Source organism: Helianthus annuus, chromosome 10 (assembly GCF_002127325.2).
Source record: "Helianthus annuus cultivar XRQ/B chromosome 10, HanXRQr2.0-SUNRISE, whole genome shotgun sequence".
NCBI classification, from domain to species: Eukaryota; Viridiplantae; Streptophyta; class Magnoliopsida; order Asterales; family Asteraceae; genus Helianthus; species Helianthus annuus.
In genome coordinates, this window is record NC_035442.2 from 46913532 (window position 1) to 46926983 (window position 13452).

The following is a 13452-nucleotide window of genomic DNA, read 5'->3' on the forward strand; positions in this document are numbered from 1 at the left end:
CACTTATAGGCGAGCATGTCTTCGCGATACATTATATTGACCCGCTTAGTTTTGATTAGTCACTGTCTCATTTGTTTGCCTTTGGTAACAAACAAATGGTCACAATCTTCATGCGTTGTCATTCTCTTTTGACTATCTTTCGCTTGTTCCCTCCTATGCCTTCCATATTCTTCAAGATGCCTCTTCATCGCAACAACACACGAATGTCCGAACCAGGTGCTGCAGTTACCCAGCAAATAGGCGTCGTACTCCAGAGGACCGTTGTTTTAGCTATCACCATGACTCGCCTCAGGGATGAAACCGTATAAGGGAGCTGCTCCTTGGTGAAATCAACGTAGCCGTCATCATCCGAATCAAATACCCTGTTTCAAGTGTACCCACGGCGGACGATGGGGACATTTGGTTAACATCTGCCGCTTTGCGATCCAAAGCAAAGTTGTTACCAATCCTGCTGCTACTCAACCTTCAAATTCTGCTTCATATGACGCCTTGGCATATCTAGTGCCTCAACCTCATGAACTTTCTGCCTTGTGTATCGACTTAAGCACGCCTAGTGCTAGGTGTCGGAACACCTCTCGTTACACAAAATTCCAAAATCCAAAATAGGATCTTTCTATCCTCATAATTAGATCCTTGTGGATGGGTATCGTTCATCGGAGCCCTTAATTGAATTCTTTGTATGATTCAATACGTACATTACAATTCAATAAGGACAAAGCCGAATTCCTATTAAGATTTTCCTATCTTCATAGATAGATTCTTGAAAATGATTAAAGTGCCAAATGAAATCCACGGATTGGATTCCTGGTATGCTTTAAGTATCCGCGTTCAAAGATAACAATTTAAAGGCCAAATTAAACAATTATGTGATTATATGCTTATGTTCTCCCTTTTATGTTTTTGTGATCCAATTTTGTTATCTAAATCCTCGTAGAATCTTCCATATCTTCGTATAAGGGATTCATAGTAGGATATCCAAAGGTACTATCTTAAATCCTTAATGGACTTCTACGTTGGAGTTGAGTCCCTTGGGTTATGAAGTACTATTCCATAATTAGACCCCTTGAGTGGTCTAGTTAAACAGATTGATCCAAAATTCTGGTTAGGAATATCATGTGATGATATAGCTGAAAAGACTCCTTGAGTGGTCTAATTAAAGAGATCTTTTGTTGATCTAATTAAAAGGACCCTATGGTAGTCTAGCCACACTCATCACAAGTTTGATTTTTCTTCCCCTACACATTATGAAATGAACTGTGCAGACTGTGCAAGGAATTACGTAATTATGGAGGCCTACATAATTATGGAATTTAGTACACAGAAACCACAGCGAGTTTTGTCATGTGCCTTGAGTGAACCTTGTTCATTTCCAATTCTGATGAAGCACCCGTTGAAGAAAAATGAACTAGCTACTCATTTTTCACTTCTGAAAGAATATCCGTTGATGGAAATGAATATCCGTTTGTTTAATCCTTCATTTCCGTTCTGATGAAGAATCCGTTGAAGAAAATGGATCAACCATTCATTTTCGCTTCTGAAGAATATCCGTTGATGGAAATGAATATCCGTTTGTTTAATCCTTCATTTCCGTTCCGATGAAGAATCCGTTGAAGAAAATGGATCAACCATTCATTTTCGCTTCTGAAGAATATCCGTTGATGGAAATGAATATCCGTTTGTTTAATCCTTCATTTCCGTTCTGATGAAGCATCCGTTGAAGAAAATGGATCATCCATTCATTTTCGCTTCTGAAGAATATCCGTTGATGGAAATGAATATCCGTTTGAATATCCTTTTCATTTCTGAATCTGAGGAAGCATCTGTTGAAAATGGATCATCCATTCATTTTCGCTTCTGAAGAATATCCGTTGAAGGAAATGAATATCCGTTTGAATATCCTTTTCATTTCTGAATCTGAGGAAGCATCTGTTGAAAATGGATCATCCATTCATTTTCGCTTCTGAAGAATATCCGTTGAAGGAAATGAATATCCGTCTGATTATCCTTTTCATTTCCGTTTCTGAGGAAACATCTGTTGAAAATGACTCCGTCTGTTCATTTTCGTTTCTGAAGAATGTCTGTTAAGGAAATGATATGATTATGCTTTGCATATCTCTAGTGGTTATTTGAGACAAAGTCACAGATAGACTCCTACGAATAAATTTCGGGACGAAATTTCCTAAAGTAGGGGAGACTGTGACACCTGTGTCACTGTGACCGTCAAACAAATGCCAAACCAATGAAATTTTGTATTTCATACTTGGGAATTGTGAAAATATGTGTATCATTTGCACATATCAATTCTTGTTCGATTTCGGGCTTTAAGTCGCTTTCTGGAAGGTTATACACGATCTGATGCGTAAATATAACCAGTTTAATGCAACAAACACTCCGGAATAGTGACATAGGCTTAACATACCTTAAATAACCTTTACATAACTTAGAAATAAGTTTTGGATGGTTTGGTATGCCGAAATCAAGTTTATTCGATCGCAGGGACTATTTGTGTCAAACTGCGAAACTATACCGATTCGTATGGTGTCGAACAGTCCGGAACTTGATCATAAGTTAAACATACCATATATAACCTAAATATGGCTTAGAAATAAGCTTTGATAGGTTCGGTGTGTGAAAACATGCTTATATGATCTTACAGGGACTAAAAGTGTCATAAACGGCGTAAGTTTGCATTTTCGCGCATATCTTACGTTCTGGACACATCTGGACATCCAAAATTTTTGTACACACTAAAATATTTTTGTTTTAGTGATCGCCATGCAAAAATTCCATTCGTCGCTTAATTTGGATCGTTTTCGCGTCCGTTCGAGTTTCGTCGTAAATAACCGAACAACGTGACCGTATGACCAAACGAACCGACATCCGAGATATTTTTGAGCATGTTTTGAGTCCCCTATGCTTTAACTTCATTTTAGAGCCTTGAAATGAGGTTAACGGGGTTTAAACGCATCGAAAAAGGCTTTAAACACGTGCAGGGACCATTTCTGCCATTTTTTGAAACTTTGCTGAATCAGACACACCGTAGCGTAGCGCGAGCCCTATGGCCTATGCAGTCGCGCTACGCGAGCGCCTCAACTGGGCAGAAAGTGTGTTTTCAGCATCTGTTTGCAAATTCATGGGCTGTTTTGGTAAATTCTTGGTGTGTTGAGCAAGTTTAAGTGTTCTCCAAGGCTTTGCACCTGCTCCTAACACTTGTATGGATGAGATTTATTCCTTAATGGCTAAACAAAACACTTGTTGTGATCCTATGAACTTCCCTCAAGTATAAATAGCCAACACTTTCATTGTTTCATTTGCTCATTCCTCATTTCCTCTCTTCACATCTGCTTTGGAGCTCTCTCTCAAGCATTTGGGACTTGTCTTCTTTGTAGAAAAGATAGCAAGGACTATTGTGAGCCTTCTTTCATTCTTTTTCTTGCTTTTTCCTTATGTAGTGCAGAAAGTCAAACAGTTTGGCCAACAGTTTGACTTTCGGTTTTGACCATCAATTGGTCAAGTCAAAGTTCAATTGAACTTTGAAACGTGATTGTAATCACGATAGTTATAATCCTTCGCGATTATAACCGCTGATTACCACGTTATCTAGTTGTAGTGTCGAGTCAAAGTTTCGGTCAAAATGCGTTTTAGCACGCATTTTGCCTCGGAACTACTTTAGGGTATCAAAACACTTTGTTTTGATACCAAATCAGTAGGTTAGACATGTTTTGACATGTCTAACTCGACACTATTAGTTTGTGCTTGTTTAGGGTCGTAAGATAAGCGGACTAAACAACCGCTTATACTTCCGAACCCGACCCGTTTGGTCGATCTTTAGGATCCGACCAAGCTTAGTTAGTGATCATAGTTGCATAGGGAATAACCACTGAGGTTATACCTTATGATCACATAGGATTGGTTAGTCATTTGCTTGTTAGCTTGTATGCCCATAGGAAATGACCAAAATGCCCTTTTGAAGCTAAAATCCGTATTTTGCCTATGTGAATATATTTTTGACAAGTAATCTGATTTAGTAACATGTTTAGGGATAATTGGGCATGTAAGACTTGGCATAGCACATAGTTAACCATCCGAACATAGTTTTACGCTAACGACGCCTTATAGTAGCTTATGTTACCATAACGTGTCGAAACGGGTCAAAAGCACTTAGGTAGGCCTTTCAATCAGAATGTAGGGTCTATTAAATCATACCATATGAGTTCAATTACTCATTTGATTTATAGAACCTCATTCTATCCTATCTCCCGATTTAGGTCCGGTTATTTACATAGTTACCTATATAGGGTGCCGTTTGATTCCCTGATCACTCTAGCTTTGCTTGGTTGTTGTTCAAGACTTCTAAGCACCCTCAGGTGAGTACATAGTCCCCTCTTTTACTGTTTTCAAACTGTTTTGGGGTGGAACACATGTGCCTACTTGATACTTTCATGTTTCCCATGTTTTTATATCATATACTTACTATGTTCAATAGTACATTATTAGTACACGATTTCATTATGTTTTGCTATGTATGTTCACTTAACATGCTAGCACATTGATTTCCATATACTACATTTTGTCGCATATGCTCATCCAGCATATGGACACATTGTTTTACATTTTGAACCGTTGTAACCATATGATCATTTGAACCGTTGTAACCATTTGATCATATGAACCGTTGGTAACCATTTGACTATGTAAACCGTTAGTAACCGTTGATTATGTGAACCGTTTGTAACCGTTGATTAGATGATCCGTTCGATTATGTGAACCGTTTGTAACCATTTGACTATGTGAACCGTTAGTGACTATTTGACTATGTGAACCGTTTGTAACCGTTGATTGACACGAACTGTTTGAATCTGTTTGAACCGTTGGGTTAGGGAAGTGATTAGGTAACGGGGCGGGTATAATGTGTTAAAAGCATGGTGGATACGCCGCTGGTACTTCCTATATATAAGTGCTTTTAATACATTATATATCGTTGCGTTATCTAGATCACTTGGGCAATGGTAAACAAAACAAAGTTGTAATACAAGGTTTTCCAACAATATATTATACTATTCGAGTTTTATTCCATAAACGATTTACAAATCTGGATTTAATTAAACAAATGTTTTGGGGTTAAGAATCATGGCTACGAGATTTTTTTTTTATGAAATATAACCAATTTGATTTGAGTTGGTTATTTGTGTCGCAATACTATACTTTTCAAAACAAGGTTTTTAAATAAGTATTGCAATATGTAAAACGAGCCATGAATCTGAAACTCATACAAAACCTATGTACTCGCCGGCATTTTTATGCTGACGTACCTATTTTCACATGTGTTTCAGGTACATTAGTTGATGGCATTTGATGATGATATTGGTGTATTCTCACATAGGAATGGACAAGGCCTTAGTGACTTTAAAACTTGGAGGATAATAGTTGTATTTATCTAATTTGTATCAAAACATTTAGTTCAATAATTCAATAAAACGAAACTATTTATTCCATGGTTGTGAAACAATGATTCTGTTACAACACTCCCCGACGTTTCCGCCACGTTTTGTTGTTTTACGTGGTCGGGGTGTGACATTGAGCACGGGGCCGTGTCGGTGCAACACGGGGCCGTGTCCAATTCCCCAGTAACAGGGATCCGGAAAACAATCACTGTATCTCCAACCATGGGTCGTGTTCGATGAGCACGGGGGCGTGGTGAACCTTCTGACCAACATTCTTTTTTGTTTCCACTGTAGGACTTGGAACCCAGGCGCCACATCTTAACTTTCTACATAGTGTATGAGCTCCAATTCTAGTAGAGACATAAAAGAACCTCTAGAAGAACCCGAACGCTTTCTCAGAAAAAGACTCAAAGATAAAAACCAGGAGAAAGTCTCAGGGGACCCACTTCCAATGGCGGATCAACGTACCCTCATGGATTACCTACGTCCCACCGTAGGAAATCTCGGCGCCGCTATCAATGCACCGAATGTCGAAGCTAACAACTTCGAACTTCGGCCACATTTGATACAAATGCTTCAAAACTCCACAACCTTCCATGGGCTTGCGGATGAGGATCCCCATCTACATATTACTAATTTCTTAGAAATATGTGATACCTTTCGGATCAATGGAGCATCAAACGACGCCTTCCGCCTTCGAATGTTTCCATTTTCACTAAAGGACCAAGCAAAGGCTTGGCTCAATGCCCTCCCAGTTGGCTCGGTAAACACCTGGGATGAACTAGCCCAAAAGTTTCTATATAAGTACTTTCCTCCTGCTAAAATGGCTAAATTAATGACTGAAATTAATACATATTCACAAGAGGATGGGGAATCCTTATATGAAACTTGGGAAAGGTTCAAGGAGCTATTGCGAAAGTGTCCTCATCACGGTCTTGCGGTATGGCAACAAGTATCCACTTTCTACAATGGGTTGATGCCACTCACAAGACAAACACTTGACCCTATCTCCGGGGGACTTTTAGGTAATCGCCACCCACATGAAATATACAATCAAATTGAGGAAATTGCTCAAACCAATTTTCAGTGGCACACTCCTCGAGGCAATAAATCTATTGCCCCGGGCGCCCATAAGGTTGATGAAAGCACTTCTTTACAAGCCCAAATCGCGGCCCTCTCTTCAAAACTAAAAAAGTTAGAAATGACAAAAATAGTCTCGGTTATGGCTTGTGATGGGTGTGGTGGGCCACATGAAAGTTGGAGTTGTATGAAAGAAACAGATGATCAACCGGAGTCGGTAAACTACATTGATAACAGACCTAGGCCGTCGGGTCCTCCAACGGGTACCTACAACCAAGGATGGCGTAACCACCCTAACCTTGGTTGAAGAGAACCCGGCAATAGTAGTAACCAACAAAACCTAAACCAACGAACAAACCTTCAACAACCAAGAAACGAGTCACAAAATTTCTCTCAACAACAAGGTGGACGAGAAAGGCTTGAAGATACTATATCTCGCCTCATCTCCGATACTGAAAAGAAAAACTCGGATCGATTTCAACAATTAGAATCGAATTTTAGAAATCAACAATCTAGTATACAAACCCAAAAGCACAAGTCCATCTCATAACATTGAGAAATCGTACCGTGGGTTCCGATGAGTCTCCACCACCGCCAACTGAGGGAAGCACAACACCGCCCCAACAAGAGAAGGCTTCTCCTCCAATTCAAGAGCCTACCAAGGCTCCTCCGGTTCCATACCCCGGTAGGTTAATTCGCCAAAAGACCAATGAGCAATTCGCAAAATTCAAAAATTTACTAAAACAATTGCATGTTAATATTCCATTTATCGAAGTCCTAACTCAAATGCCTAAATACTCAAAATTCATGAGGGACTTCCTCACTCATAAAAGGAAAATTGAATCATTGCAATTAGTTAATTTAGGCGAAGAATGCTCCGCCCTTGTACTCAACAAACTCCCACAAAAGAAGATTGATCCTGGAAGCTTCACGATTCCTTGCTCGATCGGGGAATCCCCCGTTCGTAATGCACTAGCCGACCTTGGGGCTAGCATTAACCTCATGCCTGCATCAATGTTCAAATGACTCGGCCTAGGAAAAACAAGCCCTACCAAGATGAGTATACAACTTGCCGACAGATCTGTCAAACACCCGCAAGGTGTCGCTGAAATCTATTGGTCAAAGTCGAGAATTTCGTCTACCCGGCCGACTTTGTCATACTAGATATGGAAGAGGACACCAAAGTCCCCCTCATACTAGGGAGGCCATTTCTAGCCACTGCACAAGCAGTGGTAGATATGAATGACGGGACACTTACTTTGAAGTTTGGGGATAAGGAACTGAAGTTTGGGGTTGGGAAGAGAGTAGAGGACGATGACCTGGTAAATTACATGAAAGGTCATTGATTCGAGTTTGGATGATGCTCTCCGACGGTGCAACATGGGATGCAAAACATCCCGCTCGGATAACATATGACCAGACTTTGGGTCTATCCTTAGTTTAGCTTAGATTAATTTTTAGTTTAATTTTAATTTTCAGGAATAAAACACACTTGGGATGGTGAAGGATGACAAGGGAAACGAGAAACATCACCCCATGCATGAAAACAAAGCTTCCCAACAAAATTTCTTCATTACAGCAAGTTCAGCACGGCCCGTATCCACCCGACATGGCCCCGTGCTGCACAATCTGCATAAAACGCCCAGTTCAGGTAACTGGACATGGGCCGTGTTCACTAAACACACCCCCGTGTCCAGGCTTCTGTTTCTTTTTTACAAACTTCTGTTACTGGCACTTGAACACGGTGTCGTGTCCAGAGTACCAGTAACATAAAATTTTGCTTTTAACACCCTTTTACACATTCAATCAACCTAAAAACTTATTTTTGGGACACATTGAGGACAATGTGTAATTTAAGTGTGGGGGGGGATGCTAAAACCTTGAATCTTACAAGTCCTAATTAACAAGCCTTACACAAAACTCTATTGGAACCGCTAATCACCCCAATTTTTTCAAAAATTTTCAATTTCTTTTTACTTGTCTAGGTTTAAGTTGGGAATTTCAAGTTCTAACAAGGTTATATTTTTACAAATTTACAACCGATAGCATCGTGGTAAAAAGAACCAACATAAGAAAATTATGAAAAGGCATGATAAGCTTAGTTAAAATTTGATTATATATACTTGATCACATAATAACCCATTCCCACAAAAGTGAGTTTTGAGCCTTTATTGAGCATACAAATACATATCTTTACACTAAATGCTCATTTTTCTTTTCTTGTGTGAATAGCCGCTTGGTTCTTACGACTCTAGAACTTGCCACGACAATGCATTCCCGGTCCTTACCAACTTAAATCCGAGTAAGTAAATGATGGAGGCATTAGGACTAACCCTTTTTCTTTCTACACCATTATTTTTCAATTTTTTTTTTACCACCTACCCAAAATCCCCCTAGTTAACCGCTTTGAGACTAAACCTTTTCATTTCTAAACCCAAAAACAAACACCCTTTTTACCCACCAAAACCCTCTTTACTTTAACCCTTTCTATTAGTAACAAAGCTCGGTTTTTCTTATGACTTATGTTGAAAAAAAAATGAATGATATGATGAAACCAAATAAACAAACAATTTCATCAAAAAAAATAACTTTGTTTGAAAGGAATGGTTCATCAAAATAAATTGTCAAAAATAAAAAGTTTTTCAAAAACCGATGCTTTTTACGCTTTTTGCCCTTTTACTAACCATTAACCCAACCACCCACCTTTAGCCCAAGCCTAACCCTTCACCCAAAAAATCCTCTTGATATTTACAAAGGTATATAGTTAAAAAGGAAGAGGATTGATTGCTTGGCAAGCTTATCGTAGGAGTAAGTTCCATACCGCTCTCGAGTGATCCACTAAAAATGCACCTTCGGCCGAGTGTTGAGTGATCCCCCGTGAGGTATGTGAACTTGTATATAAATGGAATTTTAAAAAGGCATGTTATGCCCTAATAAGTAATTTATCTTATGAAACGTTTTAATAAATCATGACGAATAGGATTGTAAATAAATAAAAATAAAGCTTAATAAAGAATCTTGGAAATCCCGACACTCTATGACAAGCCCAAAAAAACCTTCTCTTCTACCCATTCCATTTGGGAGTGAAAAAGCCACATTATAAAGAGTTTTGCTTGAGGACAAGCAAAGATTCAAGTGTGGGGGTATTTGATGTGCACAAAATGCAACATATAAATTACATCAATTGTGGCATAAAACTAACCCTTTTTAGTACTAATTTTGGAAAAAGTGTGCTTTTGTCTTCCTTTTGTATTGTCAAGATTAAATGAGCTCAAATAAACAAAAGAAGCAAAAAAAGTAGCTAAATCTAACATAAATGCAAGAAAAGGAGCAAACGTGGCATGCCCGACCTCCAGATAGCATCTTCCCAAGCAAAACGAGAAGATAGAAGACTGAACACGCCCCGTGCTCAGTGAGCACGGGGGTGTGCCCAAGTGTCAGCAGAAAAGACAAAGTTGTAGAAGCTTCCATCGCCCACCACGGGGCCGTGCTCAGCGGATACGGGGCCGTGGTCAACTATAAGATTCGCGGAATCCAGGCAAATCTTGATAGTACAGGTATGATTCTGCACACGGGGTCAAAAAAAAAGAATTATAATATTATATTGTGTTTACAAAAAAAAGAAACAAAGGCGACAAACAAATTTGTTAGATGAAATCACGAACGGGTCAAGAACTGTCGTAATTGAATTTCAAGCCGAGAGCTTGAAATCTAAAATTTTTGAAGTTAGATGTTGGATTTTTACTCAATAAGATGGAGAATTAAATTACGAACGGGTAGGAAAAAGAATCGTGTAAATCGGATCAATAACGAATAAGTTATGGTCGTTTCCGTTAAAACTGGTATTGCTGGAAAATGCAGGTCCCTGATCCAGACTTGTTGAAATACGGTCTCCCCCGTGCCACGCGAAGGAGCAAGGTGGTGCCAGTGCGTGGCGCGACAGCACCCTGTTTCGGTGAAAAATTTGTATTCTAATCAGTTTCGCTTCCCAGACTCGTTTAGACACGTTTTAAACTACGTATGACTAATTCAATTCATGTCTTATGAATTGTAGGTATAATTTACAGTACCAGAGGACGACGATCAAGCTCAACGAAGAACCGAACACGATCAAGATATAGGCTTCAGCACATAGTTTCGACGTCTTTGTAGATGACGAATTCATACATCATATGTTGTATGGTTTATATTGAGAAAAGTTTTAATTTAACCGTATTTTCAACATATTTGTAATCATAATTACAAGTTTATTTTGGTAATCTATACGTAAACCTTTAGAATAATAGTAAGGGTGTTACAATTAGTCATACACCAACATAAAACTCATTCATGGCATACAAAACACTCATACATGATATGTCTACGCACATGGCATCAAAACATACATTGAAATTGCGGGCACGTCGACATCATCCACCTCACTCTCTACTGACAAGGAACACATCAATCTCTTCGTATCATCATCCTTAATGGTGATATCCATGGGATCGCCAACAACCAGAATCTACTCTTATCCGAGGGCTGTGAGACGGAGCCTCTGGAGGAGCTTCTCGCATCACAACCATCTGCAACTCTTCCTACACTACGGAGCCGAAGAAGACACTAACTTGAGCCTACCGATGGTATTATCGTGTATGGTGAGCCTTCTCAGGTCCGTGTTTAAGACGACACCCAACCTTGACGCATATCTTTTTGGAGTTCGGTTCATTGAAACGAGTCCTTTCTCTACCTACCAACTACAATACCCCGGCCTCACTAGTTTTACTTTCCTTCAACCTGAGCACGTGGGCCTCACGCGATTCACCCTGTGTTAGGGTAGATCGTTATACACATTATTGTAGAAACACATTGACGCTGAGATGTCATCATTTTCCCGAGCCATGAGTTCACATCTTTGGTTGATATTCATTGAAAAATGGTTTAACCGTGAAGTTGAGAAAGCTTTCCTCATTGCATACTTGAACCGTCTTTTGACTTAGATGGCATAACGACTACTTAGCTTCTTCCAGTAACATATGTCAATGAACCAATTTCATCTCTTGGAGTCATATTCATGTATATGTCCCCATCTACAACATGTGGGATTGGACTCTCACGTGTTTCAACTCAATTGCATGGAGCGAATGTTTCCCGACTATTCTTTCTAATATAACTCATAGTTGTTCAACGTTCGGTTGATGACTAGCCATTTAATGACCCTACCATTTTAACAAAACTCCGTACTCGACAGTTCAATCTGATGGACATTTTGACACAATATAGGTGGAGCTCGGGTGAGCATGCAAATCAACTTACCATTACGGGTGCACACGTAATAGTAATTTGCGATGCATGAGAATCCTTGTGAAACCTTGTGTGTGAATAAAATTGTCCTAACCTGTGAATCTCGTGTTTAAAATTTCCACTATCAATAGAAGTTCTCGTAAACCACTCAGCGACTAACTAACTGGTACCCTTAAAACCTGTTCAGTAGTTGACGGACGCAACTATCAGACTAAAGATATCCTCGAACACATTGAGCTTTCATCAATGGAATCCCTCATTATCTATTTTAATCTATCTAAGCATCTTAATGAAACTAAGATTCTCACCAGAACCTGTCGCTTTGATCGAAACTCTTCCAGAATCAAAGGGTAAGCCTTTCAATATCAGCATATAAACGAAACATGAAGAATCCCTTGTACGCTTACACTCTATCCTTTACACTCACCTGTAATTTTTTTTCCTTTGACCACATTACTCTGTCATGCGGCTAATTCTCATTCAAACTGAAGCTACATCCCAACATATTTAACTTCACAAGTGGATTTCCCCATAACGGTTCCATCATCTCAGAAACGTAGGAAGACGGAGATACAAGCTAATCAACACCCAGGTGAACGCGATGGCCTACACAATAATCTTACCCCTGATATTGCGAGAGTCATTATTTTATAAGCGAGTATATCCCCTAGCTTTTGTACTGGTCAATGCTTATGGTTTAATGTGATAACTGATTTCAGTTGTCGACTTAGATAAATCTCTGGTTCCATTGTCATGGCCATACTACATATTTGATTCTCTACTCATAAACTCCCAGGAAATTGTGCTGTAATTTAAAAGAACCCGACAAACTCACCTTTTGATCCTTATTATGATCATACCATTTTGAAACATATTTTCGCGTCCTTGAAATGAAACCTCTTGGCGATGTATGTGATGTTCCTAATTCATGCACACGTTTTAGTTCAACCTTTCAAACTTGTTTGCATACATGTTTGACTAATTACACACCCAATTTCATGCATGGAAGTTAGTGAATATATTCTTATTCACATACGGGCAAGCTCGATGACTGTGGAGTACGCTTCGATTGGACCGGAGCACTACGAATTCGACGAACCATTGCTTTTCTACAAAATTCTTATTGCGTTAACACCTTCAATGTGAAGCTTCCAACGACAGGTAGCGTCACTCTATTTCTACTTATACTGCTTGTGTGCAACCAACTACACCCTTATCATCGGATTTATTATTTTGCTAGTGATTCTAAAACAATTATGTGGAATAGATTGATGATAGTCACGTCTTGGTATGTTCTTCGCGTCTTATCTTGTTGTGGCAAAATGGATATCATAGTTCTTGTCTAACCCTGTTGTACGCTAATTCTCGCTTGTCTAAATCACTCTCTACGAACATTAATTGAGGAGCAACGGGCCATACTTAAGTTTATCAAGTGTAGGAGCATAAAATAAAATTTCTACTTCCATGAGGTATGCCGAGGTCAACACCCTTTTCCGTGTGAAAGCACCATGCTTATGTATAGCTTCATCGACCTCTTTGTTTAGTACATGTCCCTCGTTAACCGAAAGCTGGTCATCTATTACAACCAACTACAGCCAAAATATCATGATCAGTATCAGCCGGAAACCTCCCTTCCTTCTGTATG

The 13452-nt window shown here is 39.3% G+C and overlaps 1 non-coding gene across 1 annotated transcript; it reads right to left on the bottom strand.

The window, feature by feature from the left end:
• Positions 1–6273: 6273 nt before the first annotated feature.
• On the bottom strand, positions 6274–6380 carry LOC118483417. The gene has a single exon (XR_004870705.1). It is a non-coding gene; the product is annotated as a small nucleolar RNA R71 (small nucleolar RNA).
• Between the last annotated feature and the right edge of the window lie 7072 nt (positions 6381–13452).